At 33.6% G+C, this 15700-nt stretch overlaps 1 pseudogene; it reads right to left on the bottom strand.

Moving 5' to 3' along the window:
• Positions 1-4759: 4759 nt before the first annotated feature.
• LOC113696398 (acetylornithine deacetylase-like) lies at positions 4760-10574 on the bottom strand (annotated as a pseudogene).
• Between the last annotated feature and the right edge of the window lie 5126 nt (positions 10575-15700).

The raw sequence follows: 15700 nt of genomic DNA, 5'->3' as shown, positions 1-15700 counted from the left end.
TTTTTGTCTTTTTTTTTTCTTTTAAAAAAAATTACAAAATGGAATTCTTATGCTAAAACCCTGTGTGACAAAATAGACGACACGAATTAATTATTTTTTCTTATGTGGTTAATCAAGAAAAATGGTTAGGAACAAAAAGAAATTTTTTATAGTAATAATAATTTTTTACATTGTTAAAAATGTGCATGATTCTGAATAAGAATATTGAAGATCTGGTTTAGTTGGGGTTCTTTGAAGTTTTATGTAAAAAAAAAATTATAATAATGTAATATATGTGAAATGAAAAGATAATTGAGAAATACACTAAAATGAATTTTTAAAAAATTTCTTGAAATACTCAAACAGATCTCACTATTAAAGAACTAAGTAAAATTTGAATTTGAATTAAACTTTTACACACATGTCATGAATCCAACGATGACAGTATATACACTGTCAATGTATATAAGATTTACTCTTAAAAAATACACCTTGTATGCTCTCGTTTTCCAACTTTGCTTAAAGAAAAGTTGCAAATGCACTATATATATTGTAGTTGGATTAAATTACATATAACCCTCTTCGTGTTTCGTCTATGATCATATGATTCTTCAAATGGTTTAAAATGTGATTTTATGTTAAGTGAAAAATTAATTTTAAAAAATAGCCTATATAATGTCATGAATTGAAATACCAATAGTGGCCTTGCTTAGATATTAAATTAATTGATAGCTTAACTATATTGTATACAAATATAAGAAGATTACGTAGATAAATATAAAAATCACTGAGAGGTAAAATTGATATTTATATAAACCATAAGGGGATTACATGTAGATTAAGATTTTATCGCAGATGCTTTTAGAGCGCGTTTCGTATAAACATCGTAACCAATTATATATTCCGTTCATATTCTACTTAACATAAAATCATAGGGGTTAATGTTACTATTTCGAAACCTTTAGAAAGGTCATCTTACATTATACCAAAATCACAAGGGAATATAAGCGATGGACCCACGTAGTTGTATTCACTGTTTTTCTCAATTCCGAAATGTAAAGTATATGTTCAGATATTGAAGCAGTCTACATTCTTATATTAGTAGACTGAAAGAAAATAAAAAGTATAATAACCATGTCGACATTATTAGTAAGGGGCAGGCCTTGGCCTTTTCTTTTTCTTTAGATTGTCAAGCACTGGCAAGTGGCAAGTCTGAATTCTCTGTCAAAAGAATTCATATGTGCTTGTGAAGCTGAAGTATATCTGTATCCTCCTTTGAATTTTTTAAATCTACAGCTGTCTTTTGTCACTACAGAGGCAATAATGTCAACCATCCAGTCCAACTAACAAAAGAATCTATAGATTGTTGACAAAACATTTTGCTCTTAGATTTGGAATTTTGAAGAATTGAATTAAAGGATAAATTTTATATCCACCGATAATATACATGCAGATAAAATTAGATGCATGTCATGTATGTGAAATCAAATATTGAAATTTAAATTGTGCTTAGTTATAACTTGTCATGTAAAAAATAATTTAGGCACTATATAAATTTTATCCTAGATTAAAGTCGTGTAAAAGTGAACATAATTTAGGCAAAACAATGAAAAAGGTAAAACCACCCGCCCCCGCGGGGGGCGGGGGGGGGGGAAGAAAGAAGGTGGTGGCTACTGGCTGGCTGAGTCACGGCATCATTTAGATCACGGGAGTCGGCTGCACGGCTGTGCAATTGGATTGGTTGTTGTTGTTCATTAACATTTATTTACTAATATTTATTTATAATGGAGATCGAAATTGGAAAGACAAAAGTAGACAATAATCTTTAGTTTTAGGAGTAAAAGTTTTGGTCTCAAAAGCATTTTTTAGCAAAAAAAAATGTTAGAATAAATTTTATATTTTAAAAATGAACAAAATTTGTAATTTCTTTCGATTCCAAATGTTAGGTAGACAATAATCTTTTTCAAATGTGTTTTTTTTTCCAGGCTTGAAGGAATATCTTTCCTGTTCTTCCCATTCCAGGTGTCATGCAATTTACTTTTCTAAGAAATTTATCATGAATGCACCGAATAGATTTACTTTTCTTTTTAGTGTGTTTTTTTTCGGGCACCAAATAGAAAATGCCAAAAGAATTCTATGCCATGAATTTAAAATTATTGACTTTATTTGCTCGGCTGGCATGATCCTCTATTGTTCAGATTAAATTCTGAAGATGTGGAATTTTCTAAAATCATTTTCAAAAGATGTTGTTTTTTAAATCTCTTCTCAAATAATGAAAACTGAAATCTGAAATTTGAAATCTAAATCCATTAGATTATTAAATTATTAAATATTAAATCTAATTTATTTAGGTATATATCACATTCAATGATAAGTAAATTAATTCAGATATTCAAATTTTGACTATTAAACGCGTTTGAATATATTAAGATCCGAATCCATTAAATTTAAGTGTTGATTTAGATTTTCAAAATGCTACCATAGTGAATGCATTGTTTCCTCAAAAGATGCGATGTGTGATTACCCTTATTTATTTATTTCTCTGTACATTTTTCCTTAGAGAACGCGTTCAAAAGGCATTTTTTCCTTAAAAAAACGCATTCCGTAAGTAAATGCATTGTTTATAAGACAAATTGTGGGGCTCAATAATGAATGAACCCAATAGAATCCAAATTTAGTGGGTCTCAATGAAGCCAACAAAATCCAAATTGTAGACAAATATAAATAAAGAATCTCTGAAATTTGCAGTTGCCGTCATTTGCTGACAACTTTTCAAATCCATGAAATAATTATTTTTTGTTTATCAAAAACAATTTTTAAAAACCCCACTACCTAAAGTTTTCATCACTGGAGTACACCTATAATTCAACATGTCGCATTTTAATTCATTGCTATGCTACGAGAAATATATACAGAAAATATATCAATGTAATGGAGAATTTGGATCTGATTAATAACCGAGACATCTTCACTCAAGTGAATCTCATTTACTCCTTCCCAAAAATATATATATATATCTCATTTACAAAATCATTTTGCCCGTTCTCCTTAATTTTTTTTTTATTTTTTTTCCCACGATTGCAATGCAAGAACAACGTTCATCAGCATTATCCAGCCCAGCAAGCTAGAATTGCAGACTAAGGCCCAAGCTTCATCGGCTAAACAGACCTTACAAGCCCATCAAGGTTGAGCACGACGATCCTGATGGAGTTCATCATAGGCATTTATTGGGTAACTCCTGCATTTAGAGGACCAAATCAAATCTGTTTGAGTGAGTAGAAGGAAAGTTGTGTGGGAAAGTAAAGGGTAAGAAGGTGAGATGAAGAAAAATGAAAATTATTTTTCAGATTATATGTTTGGTTAGCAAGAAAAATTTTGAGCGAAAAATGGGAAGTTAGTGATAATAGTTAGTAGCAGTTGTTGAAATTTTGTATCTAACTTGACCTATTTTCCTTCAAAATTCATCCCGTAAATTTTGCAGGATTCAAGCTGCAAGAAAGTGAAGAAAAGTGCAAGAAAATGTTTCGACATTCTTGGTAACCAAACATACATGAAAGGAAACAAAAAGCAACCAACTTTCCTTCACTTTCCCACACACTACTTAAATCTTAGAGTTTTATGGTCAACTAGGAGGTATAAAACGCGCGATGCGCGTAGGTGACTAAAGATAATATGCCCTGCCAAATATGCGAATGCGAATTAAGGGAGTGATTGAATTTTGGTGCATTCTTCTTTTATCCAACATTGCACGCAAGTTCTTTTTTTTTTTTTTTTTTGTATATCAGTATGAATATGTATGGCAGTTGACAGAGGGAAAAATATCACTGAGCTATATAGATTAAGGTTGATAATCCAAAAGTCCATTAAACTTCAAGGAAATGCAAAGACTTCAAATCCATTGCATTACATGAATTTGGCAACGATGATGATAATGTACCTGGCTGCTGCACTGGATAGTAAAATCACAAACTATAAAGCGAGGTATTCTCTACATTTTCAGAAAACCTAATAACTTGCAGGTTGAAGCTTTGTAAGTTGATGCTATATCTTTTTAGATTCATCACCCGTGGCTTCTGATGTAATTTCACAAAGTAATTGAAAGCAACTAAAACTTATCCATCGCTGCAGAAACAGTTGTAGGAAAGACGGATAAATTCCTCAAGAAGATACTACTGGAGAAAACGGTGAATAACCTTACATTGCATTTGAAAAGAAGCATTAAAACATGGAAGATTACTGATACAGTAAAATGCCAGATTACTGATACATTACTGAAATGTACCAGATTAATAATGGCCTAATTGAGCTGAAGGTGAAAATTAAAATGCCATGGATACATTTTTTCGATGCCTTTTCGATTGAATACAACAACAACAAAGGATGGTCAGCCCAAAGATTGGCAAATGCTCTTAGAATGCATTAACTTGAGTAGATATCACAATGTAAAATATTCATGCGATTACAATCTTCCATTCATTAATTCGACCAAAAAAGGAAGAAAAGGAAAAGGACCTAACAGTCTTGTTCATAAAAGAATTGGAACCTGAAAGTAAATGATATACGACAAAATATCCTACTACAGAAAATTTTGACCAAAAGAGAGAACACTCAGATAATTTTTCATCAGAGATACTGCAGTAGTTTACAACAACAAAGATAGACATGGATCTAGATAGCCTAGCATCCCAGCCCATCAGCAACTCAAAACAATATCGAATTGTAACTAAAAATGGCAAATCTCATGTAACTGAACTGGGGTAACAAGCAACTGCTAGTATGATTAAACAAAAGAATTAGTTGCAAAATTGAATTTCTGGCTACAGTGTACAATTTACTGTTTAAGTTTAGCGTACACTATATAGAAAAATGATAAAAGCTTCCTGAAATGCGACATAAGAGAAAGCATCACTTAGAAACAATATTTGGCAGTAGTTCTGCAATTTTACCATGATCAATACAAAAGTATGGAGAAACAAACCTAAGAGACTTATTTAAATATGCAAGAATAACAAAAGACAAATCCTGAAACAGCTACAGCTGATGGATTTACACGCTTTTGTGAATGCAGAGGGCATAACATTCTATCTGGAGGCAGTGGAATTCCCTCCTTTGCAACCTGTTTCAAAATGAAGCAATAATCTGTGTGTGAATATCAAATGGCTATAGAAACACAAAGTTCATAAAGTCCTTTATATTTTTTCATCCCTATCATTTTCTTTCATTTTTTTTTTCAATTTGTGTAAGAAACCTTACCATTATACCATTTCTGCACCTATGATTGTTATTTTTTTTTCCATTTATTACCATCAATGGTGCTCCCATGCAAAAAATTTCCAAGACTTGGCAATGAGTGAGCCATATGTGTCAGATAGGAATAACTAAAATATGGAAACTATTCATATGAAACATAACAATTACCACGACTTTCTCACAAGTCACAAAAGAATATCCTACATGCTAGAAAATATACAAAAGAATATCCCACATGCAAAAAAATATAGTCTTAACAAGCCCACCAACCATTCGTGGAACTTCCTACACATTAAAAGAAAATAACCTCACCTTTACCACTATTCCATCATCTGACATTCACATCAATAATGAAAAGTCATGAATTTTATTCGTTATTATTATCATGACATGGGCACAAGGCACATGATAGCCAAGGCCTTGGTACTTGATAGCCAAGGCACATGATAGCCCTGGCACAAGTCAGTTAGAAGGCAGTATTCATTCTTGGCATGGTATGTAGCCATCAAGCCTGCATGTTTATGAAAAGAGCAAAATCCATTAATCCATCTGTTTTGGTGTAGCCAAAATTGACAGCTGCATATATATCTTTTGCATCAGAATGGGTATAGAAGACGTCAACCAGGTTAGGTGTTAGCCATATAGAAGAAATAATTATCAAGAAGACAGAATCTTAACATGCTTTCATCGAGTTCCTTCTAAGATAAGAAGAATGGTATAACTGGCAAGTAACATGCTCAAGAAAGGATTCAAGCAACCAAGCTCTAGGAAAAATCCTAATGCAGACCAAAACATCTTTTTCACAAAATACTACCAGAAGCATACAGCTATAAGCTTATATTATTTAAATAAAAAAAGTGGTAGGATATGGAAGAATCTTACCATAGCCTGCAGTTTGGACATCAAAGCCCTTATCCTGCCAAATAACAAAGTTAGAAGGATACCAAAAGATTTGAGTCTTATGACAAGCAAATTCATTGTACCTGCAATTCTATAATAAGTGGCAAACTACCAGTAATAGAATAGGGCTTTACATGCACCACTGCCGCTTCAGTTGCTTTACATAGGACATGGAAACCAGGGGATTGAAGATTGCAAGCAACTCCAGAATTTGCCTCGTTGAAACTTAGTGTGATTCTGAGGGTAAATAAATTGTAAAACTGAATATTACACAATGAGTACTGTACTGATATGCAAAGAAAACTGATTCCATAGGACCATCACCCTACTTCCATGCTTGAAATTATAATCTCAGGGTGCAATGCAATTCACAACATAAATACTTGATCAAGGAATGTCTTTATTAGTGGAAGGCTGTTCCATCCCCTATGTGGAAACAAAAGTTCTCATGACATCGGCATTTTTTTCCCTTATGTTGTTTGCCATCAGTGCTGCCCATTCCAACTCCCAAGGAAAAAGATAAAAGAGAACCCCTAACATGATGAAGCTTGTCTATGACAGGAAGCCCAAACCTAAATATCCTTCGATGAAATGCTTTGCAGTTTGCAAGAAAGATGTGGGACTTTCTTTTCTGTTTATTTGAACTTTGAAAGAGCATACTCAATTAAACTTCTGGGAAAGTGGAAAGATAAGAAGTAGAAACTGTAGAAAACAAGGGAGCTTTGGTTCTGTGATCCCTCCTAGTCCCAGATGAAGCATGTGGCTTTGAGTATAATGAAAGACCATTTACAACAGAGAAGTCTTAGTTCAAGATCTAAAATGTAGAATTTATCCCATATTCATAGATTGTATCCAGGGACAATTTTAACTTTTCTGTCAGTTTACAAAAAACATTTGCATTATATTGTTGACTGTTGGGCCTAATATGGTTTCTTGCAGTGATTATAATCTTAGGATGTGTAATTACCTTATGCATACTTCTTCTCTGTATATCAAAATTTTCTTGAATTAGTGGATAAATGATTTTCAATTTGACAAACTACAATCCCCTTTTACATTCCTACCAAATTTAAAGTGAAAGCAACAACCACTCAGCATGCTCCTACTAAACAAAGCAGTCAACAAAGGCATACCTTCCCCTTAGGTTTTCATCTGGTAGCACATATTTTGAAACAGGGTCCCTAGTATCAAGCTTCTCAATATTTTCATTTATGTCTTCTACATACTCCTGTAACTTCTTCAGCACATCTGATACACTGTTGACAAGTGAATAATATATAATGTCAAACTTTTGAATTGTTACCTGAATATCCTTCTAAACTCAACTGGTAAAGCTACAGCAGACTAAGTACAGGAAGATAATTAGTTTAAGCCTAAAACATAAAAATGAAGAGGGCAAAGGAATTAATTGTGAAATATCATAATCTGATAAATTAAATCATCCACAATTTAGTAAGGAGAAAAAAGGAAAAAATTTCCACCTGTAAAATGGAGTCAACCTGCAAAAGTAAAGAGGCATTGTTAGAAGGGTTTAGAAGTTCAAGTTCCTAAACAAGAATATATAAAGAAATATATACCTAACATCCCCTGAAATTGTACATTCAGCTGGAATTTGGTTAATTCCACCACCTGGATCTGTAATATAAAATGCTTATTCAGAAACATGGAATTCGATTGGCTGCTTATGACAAGTCAAATATCACACTCGTCCGAGTTCTTCCACAATGTGATCAAGACTTACAAGACCATTGAGTTGGTTTCATTGTTGATGGTGTTGCAAATCCATAAACTTGTTCCTTAGGATGAGGAAGGAAATCTTTATAGAACCGTAATTGGATCTCTTTGAGTGCTTCCATTGCTAGCTCCAAGGGATTAATAGCCTACAGAAAAAGAAAACTACTAAATGGAACACATTCACAGGTTCTTCCCAGTAATGGAGCATTCTTAATGTGCATGAACTTGCAGCAGTATTCCTCTTCAATCCTTCCAAGTTATTGTCCAGCTAAATTATCGTAACATTTATTCATCTACAGCCAAGCCCATCCCATTTATTTTTGGTGCACTGTGATCACTTACAAGGATTTATCCGTGAAAATAAGAATACTTCAAATGCAGTTGTTTCTGCATAAATAATTTAATTCAAGAGGAAATAATATTAAATGTATTTTTTGTGCTTGCAAAGTTAAATTTTTTTTTGATGCATCTCTTTTAGTTTAGTTTCATCATTCCAGAAAAATGGTTACTTTAATTACTTGATCTTTGTCATAATATGAACTGCCTGCCTGGTGACACAACTAAGAAAGTGACAGTATCTCTTTCCTGCACATGTGAGTTTTACACCAAGAATTAGTGCAGCTGATATGAGACAACAGAAAGCCAAAAAGCACCTTATGGGGCAAACCACTGTGGAAAAGCTTTCCGGTAACATGGAGTGCCACCTGTCCCAATGCAAGGCTGTTTATCCGCTGTATCTATCCAAAATCTGTTTTCAAACACATAAACCATTAACCAAATGCCAAACAATTTAAACATAACCAATTAACCAATAAAAGATTCTCATACTTAAATACTACTTTTATGTCCTTACAAAGGCCCTTGTTTCAACTTATCGAGCAATCCATCCTTAACCAATGCATCCACACCAACCCCAGGAATAGATGAATTCTCTTCACTGGCTATAAAAACAGCAACAACAGAGGACTTTAGCTGTGGCTTTGTCTCTCCCAGTTTCTTCATAAGTTCAGCTACAAGAGCGACATGCCCAAGGCAATCAGTAGTTCCACGTCCCCGTAGTTTATCCCCATCAATGCTCAGCGAAAAAGGATCAAAATTCTGAGGCATAGATATTGTCTTAGACTCTAAATACAAAACACTTGAATACTGAGGAGACAAAAATTTATACCCAGGTCAAAGAGCAGAACTCAAACTTAGTTTGTTTCCAATCCCTCTATTTACTTCCTTGAAACCTTGGAAAAAGATAATTACAATGACAGGTTCTAGCTAAATTCCATAATCATGCCCTCGAATTAAGAAATAGCTGGTTAAATCGCTTTAAATACTTTAAATATAAGTTACGAGCTGAAGTACTTTTGTTTTGATGGAATACAATATTTGCAACAACAGAATGAGATACCCATTAGTTAGTAAGGCTAATGAACTCATTACCCCAAATCATAGCACGGGCCTCATAAAACAATACAGAGAGCCAAAAATTTTCATTAAGGTACCAATTTAGGACTCAAGATTTAATTTTCTTATAGTGAACATCCTTAGACTACAAATTCGCAGCTACTGTAAAATAAGACTTGCATACATTCAATATCTACCAAAAATTAACTAAGTTCCATAGCTCGTCATTGCAAAACTGCAATTTCCATACGAGGTTCAAATTCCTGGGGAAAATGGATATGTTTGTAGCATTGTACATGCAACAGCGAGATCTAACCATAATAACAATGAAAAGATTCAGAAAAATATTGCCAGTGTATAAAAACACAAAAAGTCTCCAACTTTAAACCTTGCACCATCAAATTTAAACTTCCAATCAAAGAAACCCCTTTCATCATCAATTAAAACAATTTTTTTTTTCAGAATAGAGAGAGAGTTGCAAACTTAAAGTAAGAAAACCCAATTAACATATACCATTTTCTTTTGTCCTCATTCTGGCAAACTCACAGCACAAAACAAATTTACGATCAGTTCCAATCAAACACAAGACAAAACCAATCATCAGAATGTAAGAAAAATGCCAAAATGTATAATCAGATTACAAATAAATTACTCAAAAAAGCTAAAAGTTCAAAATTTGTTACCCAGTCAGAAGGGTTGGCAGTAACAACATCCATATGCATTCCAACAAAGGAAAGAATTTTATTGGGCTCAGTTCCGAGAGGAGCTTTGCTTCATTTACAAAACCACTCCTTGAATTGCTGGACACCATGCAATTCCATTTCTTGAAATATTGCAAAAGCTTTCTCCCAGTCATCTGCATATGGAATTTCCACAAGACATTCAGTTTGAGCTTCTTAATATCAGTAATTTTAAGCCAGCATATATGAAATAGTCCGACATAGGATTTTACCAGCAACACTATATGCATGTAGCATAGCAGTATATGTGACAACATCAGGATGAAAACCAGTCATCTTCATCATGGAAAACATTGATTCTGCTCCAGCAAGTTGACCCTGAGAGAGAGAGAGAGAGATTTAAGTATGGAAGAATCTAATTACAGGGACAGTAGTCACAAATCGATAGTCCTTGCCTGTTTACTATAGGCACATATAGCAGATGAATACATATAATGGAACTTTGAGGTCCAACATTTCATTGAGAAATTCAAGTGCATTAGAGAACTTTGACATCTTACAGCAACCACTTATCAACACATTGTAAGTGACAGAATCGGGTTTAACATTATGTTTCCTCATCGACCCATATACCATTATTGCTTTATCAAAGTCCCCAAAATTCATGTAACTTCCAATCACAGAATTATATGCAACCGTGTTCAATTTAATGTGCCGCAACTCAGTAGCTCGCAATATGGATTCAATCTTCACTTTTCCCTTTGAAAATATAGGCTAATCCACAAAAGCTCGAACAAGGGAAATAGAAAAAATAGGAAAAAACATCAGAACAAAGAAGGTGGTACCTTAAAAAAGACAATGGAACCAAAATTATAGTATAATTTTAGAACTTGACAGTTCTTTTCTGATCCAATGTAGTACTACTTCATTGCGACTTATGTGAATTTATGAACAGCTAACTAACGACCAATCCAAAACCTTTTGATTCTTGCTAAGAGGAAATATGGAACCACTGAATCCCATCAGAAGCAACAAGTGGAGAAAAAGAGAGAATCAAAATCAGCGTCCCAAATCAAAATCCTTCGCACTTTTTGTCCTTCTTTCTTGCTCTCTTATTTTTTTCATTACGTAGAAGCGCCTGCTTCCCCCATCCGTGCTTTCAATTTCAGGTAATTTCGAACAAGTCCCCGTTCCTCCACAATGCACAAGTTCAGAAGAATTCAGGGGAGAAAAGTTCCTCTGGTACGCACCTCACAGTGGGTTCAGCAACCAGTTGTCGGAGTTCAAGAACACGATTCTAATGGCCGCGATTCTTACCTGCAAGAACAGAGCAAGCGGGGAAAGATGATTCTGCGCTACCAACTCTATCTTAGATGGAGCATAAGAGTCCAGAAATTAAAAATCATTCCAACTGCAACCCAAAAAAAATGAAAAAAATTCAATGCAAAGAAGGTTTTAACACAAAACCAGGAGAATGGGAAGAAATGCAAAAGAATGAAGAAGAAATGAGAGATCGAATGTTTTGGAGAGGAGGAAACGAAGTAGAGGCGGCGGAGATTCTGAGGATGAAGCTGAGGCAAAGGAGAAGGGGAAGAAAGAGAGGGGCAAGCAGCGGAAATTTAAGAAAAACCCTAGAGAGCAAGTACATGTAGACGTCTGGAGTGGAGAGCAGAGGTGGAGTGGAGCGGAGAAAAAAACAAGAGTGATAAATTTTTACAACTGTCCGTTGAGGAGAATGACTCAGCAGAACCAGGTCTTGAATTCTGGCACGTGAGTAGCACGAGGGCTGACGAAAAAAAAGCCTGGCATGCGAGGAGCACGAGGGCCGACGAAACAAAAGGAGCCCCAGGCCGACGAAAAGAGCCTCAGACCAAAACCAATGTTTTCAGAACCGGACCGGACCGGCCGATTCGACCGGTTGGACCGCGAACCGGCCATGTCACCGGTCCGGTCTAATGTTAAAGCCGGAAGTTCATGGAGAACCGTTGAAACCCGAACGAACCGTGCGAACCGTGCGAACCGTTAAGAACCGTGAACCGGCGATTTTTTAAATTTTTCAATAAAATATCAAGAATGGTGTAGCTAAGATTCGAACCTAGGTCTCCAAGTTTAAATATGACAATCTTACTGCTAGACTGTACTTAAGTTTGTTGAGAATTCTACTTGACTAAAAAATATATTAAAACATCAAGTTCTTCTCTTATTTTTTTTTTCAATTTTTTCTTCTTAACCATTTTTAACCCAAATATCCACAACAAGATTTTCTCAAGTCTTCACCATTATTATCAGGTTATTATCTTTAGCAGATTGTAAACAAGTTGAAAATTTCAACTTTTCTTGTTTTCCAACATTTTAGTAAGTTTAATTTTTTTCTTTTCAAGGTTTTTTTCTATATTATTATCTTTAGTTGATTTTTTGCATTTTCTTCTTTTTCCCCTCAATTTTCATATGTTTCCCTCATTTTTGTTTTATTTTTATTCGATTAATTAAGGATGAAATTTTTACAAAAGTAGTGCACATCCGTGTAGGAATTGGGTAGGAATTACAAATAATAACATTGGGTTGGTCAAAAATATGGTAGTTGGCACATAATCGAAGCTATTGATAATTGAATTTAAAATAATTAATGGTATAGGATCATTGAATTTAATATAACATGTTAATTAGTAATGTTTAGTAGCAATTAATTTTTTATGTGTTTAACTGTATATTTGTTTTTCAAAAATTTTTAGTTTTTTTTAGTTTGAGCAATTAGATTTATATTTTTATAATAAAATTTTAACTTTTTCAGCTTAAGTTGATGAAATTGTGAAGGTGGTGTGGTTGCTTATCATGCCACTGATAAAAGTTTGCTATTCAAATAATTTGTCTTAACTTGAACTCTTTTATGAATTTTTTTAAGGGTTGTAAAAGAATTTCAATATTTAATTTATTTATTTTTTGTGTTTTTATTTGTGATAATTGGTGCACATTTGGATTGTATCTATTTATGTTTATAATGAATTTATGAAAACTTGTGGTGAATTATGATATTTTAATTATATTTATCATTCCATGTTTTGTGTATAACTTTTAGAAAATTTATTATTATCATAACTTAAATTAAGTTATGTTGGTAAAGTTCAAGTGTAGAATGAAACCTGCTTAGTACTTAACACTTAAAAAAAAAAAAAAAAAAAACAGTGAACCTTTGAACCGGCCGGTTGGACCGGTCGGACCGGTCGAACCGCGAACCGGCCACCTCTCCGGTTCACTGATCGGTCCGAGTTTAAAAACATTGACCAAAACCCCCCACTCGCTCTTATTCTATATATGTTGATGAAGAAGGTCCTAGTTACAACGACTTTTATACATGAAGATAGAAGAAAAGTCAACCACTGCAGTGACTCAACCGGCAATCACCATGCAGGATAGGAGAAAGGTCAAGACTTCTTCTAATATATTATTATAAACCACTGCCTATCAATGGACGTTTCATACAATAATATATGCGGAATTCACATTGATATAAAATGATCCGCGGTCCATATTAGCCCATGGTTCGTGACCGAATGTCCTTTTCTTCTTTTTTTTTTTTGATTAATTTTTTTTACACTGACAATATATACACTGTCAACGTTAAATAAATAACAAATATACATATTTTGAATTTAAAATTTAACTTTTGCACATATATTATAAATCTAACGATGATAATATATACACTATCAATTTACGTAAGATTTACTTTTTTTTTTTTTTTTTTGGTTACGGAGCATCCTAATTGAAATTCCCTTATATTGATTGGGTTCTAACTTCTGAGTAGTTAGTTAGAACCGGGATGTTGGCTAAAGACAAATCACAATAAATTGACTATAAATATATGATAATAATTGTTATCTTGTCATTCTCAAGCAGGATGGAAAGTGGAGTTGCATAATATTGCAACAGCAGACGGGGGATCAGTGGTTTAACGGATACAAATGGTTCTCGTTCCTGACCTCTCAATTACAGATGAAACATCTAATTACCAACTAATATCTGCTTCGTTGTCCTCGTGAAAGCTATTGGCTTATTTTATACAAACAAAAAAAAAGTTATTACAGGTGCATCTTTATGTCATCCTTTACTTGTTGAAATTCGTTTCCAACTCAAGAAATAGGATAGCAAACAAAATGTTACAAGAGTAGAGGTGCAATTTTTTTATTTTTTTATTTTTTTACGTTCACTTTCGCTTTGAACAATTTTGCGAGAAAATAGCATCTTTAAAGTCTCTAACGATTGCTTCTAAGATTTAACCTAGTAAGTAGAGATATAGGTCAAATGTCATCTAGTGACCAAAATTGAGATTTCAGGAGTTAAAAATCTTGAGTTCAGCTCCACTTTTCCCCTCTCTATTAAAAAAATTTTTTTCTTAAAAAACAGGATAACTATGAGGCCTTGGGTTTCACTTTTAGACCCTCTCCTTTCCTCTATTTCCCTTGTAAGGTTTTTTAGTTTCCCTTGAAAAAAAGACAACAAAAAAGAAAGTCACTGAACGCTTTAGATGAGTTTTTTTATTTGTGCTATCAGGGACTATTGTCGAGCCCACCTAGTAACAAAAATGAAGTTACGAACGGTTTCAATTTCTACAAAAAAAAAAAAAAAAAAAGGGGGGAAAATCGTTCAATCAGCAATCAATTATTGCAAGAGACATGTTTCACATCTCTCAGTTCTCAGCCTGTCCATAATGGTGGTAGTTACATCATCAATCCGCATTAAATTGATATCAAATGTGAGACATGTATGTGTACCTTTCATCACTGGAAAGTTCCATTTTGATATTAGAAGGAAATACAAGAAAAACAAAATTAAAGAAAATGTGTTTTTACAATATATTAGATTAAAGTTCTCGTCTTCCACTCTTTTTTTTTTAAAAATTTATTACTTGTGCATTGTTGTTCAACTGTAACTGATGTAACTAAGGCCTTGTTTGGATTGTATTTTTTTAAATTTTTTGTTAAAAAATTACTATAACGATTTGATATATGTGAGATAAAAAAGTGATTGATAAACGTGTTTACGGAAAACGTAATAATTTTTCTTTGAAAAATTACTGTTCAAACAAATTTTTAAATATGCCAAAATAGCTCTCTGTAAGCCAAATTGGTTTGATGCGTGGCACATAACGTGCTCATTCATCAACAGCTTGATCGAAGGAGATGAAAAATAAGTACGCATTGGAAAAAGAAAAGAAAAAAAACAAAAACATCAATAATGTTTGTGATTATTATCGGTCTGAGCGTAAACAAGTTTATGATATGACGTTTGGGGCCATATTCAGTAGTGGGCTTTGGTTGACGTGGGTCAAATTGAATTAAATATGAACTACTAGTATTAGTGGTCCACGTCATGTTGCTTTTGTGGTCCTATGATACGTCCAATGTCTCTGACGGGTGAAAGTGATGTTTTACCTAAAAGTCCGTGATGGTGCGGTAATTGTGGTGGGGGAAAACATCAAAAAATGCGTCAGTGGAGTTTTGTCTATATATACACATATATATATATATATTTAAGTGACTAAAATTAGCCCCAATTCAATTCATTTTTGGGGACTATTATAGCTTCTGATAAATAGTTTAGAGACTGACTATTTTGACCTTTTGCTCAAGCGCCTTGTTTGGATTGCTTGTTTCCGTCGGAAAATATTATCGTTTTCCGTTATCACATTTCCCTATTACCTTTTTCCCTCACATATATCAAATCGCTACAGTAATTTTTCCATGAAAAATGTTGGAAAATGC

Source organism: Coffea arabica, chromosome 6e, assembly GCF_036785885.1.
Source record: "Coffea arabica cultivar ET-39 chromosome 6e, Coffea Arabica ET-39 HiFi, whole genome shotgun sequence".
NCBI classification, from domain to species: domain Eukaryota; kingdom Viridiplantae; phylum Streptophyta; class Magnoliopsida; order Gentianales; family Rubiaceae; genus Coffea; species Coffea arabica.
The sequence above is the reverse complement of the archived record's forward strand: the minus strand, read 5'-3'. Positions and strand labels throughout refer to the sequence as shown.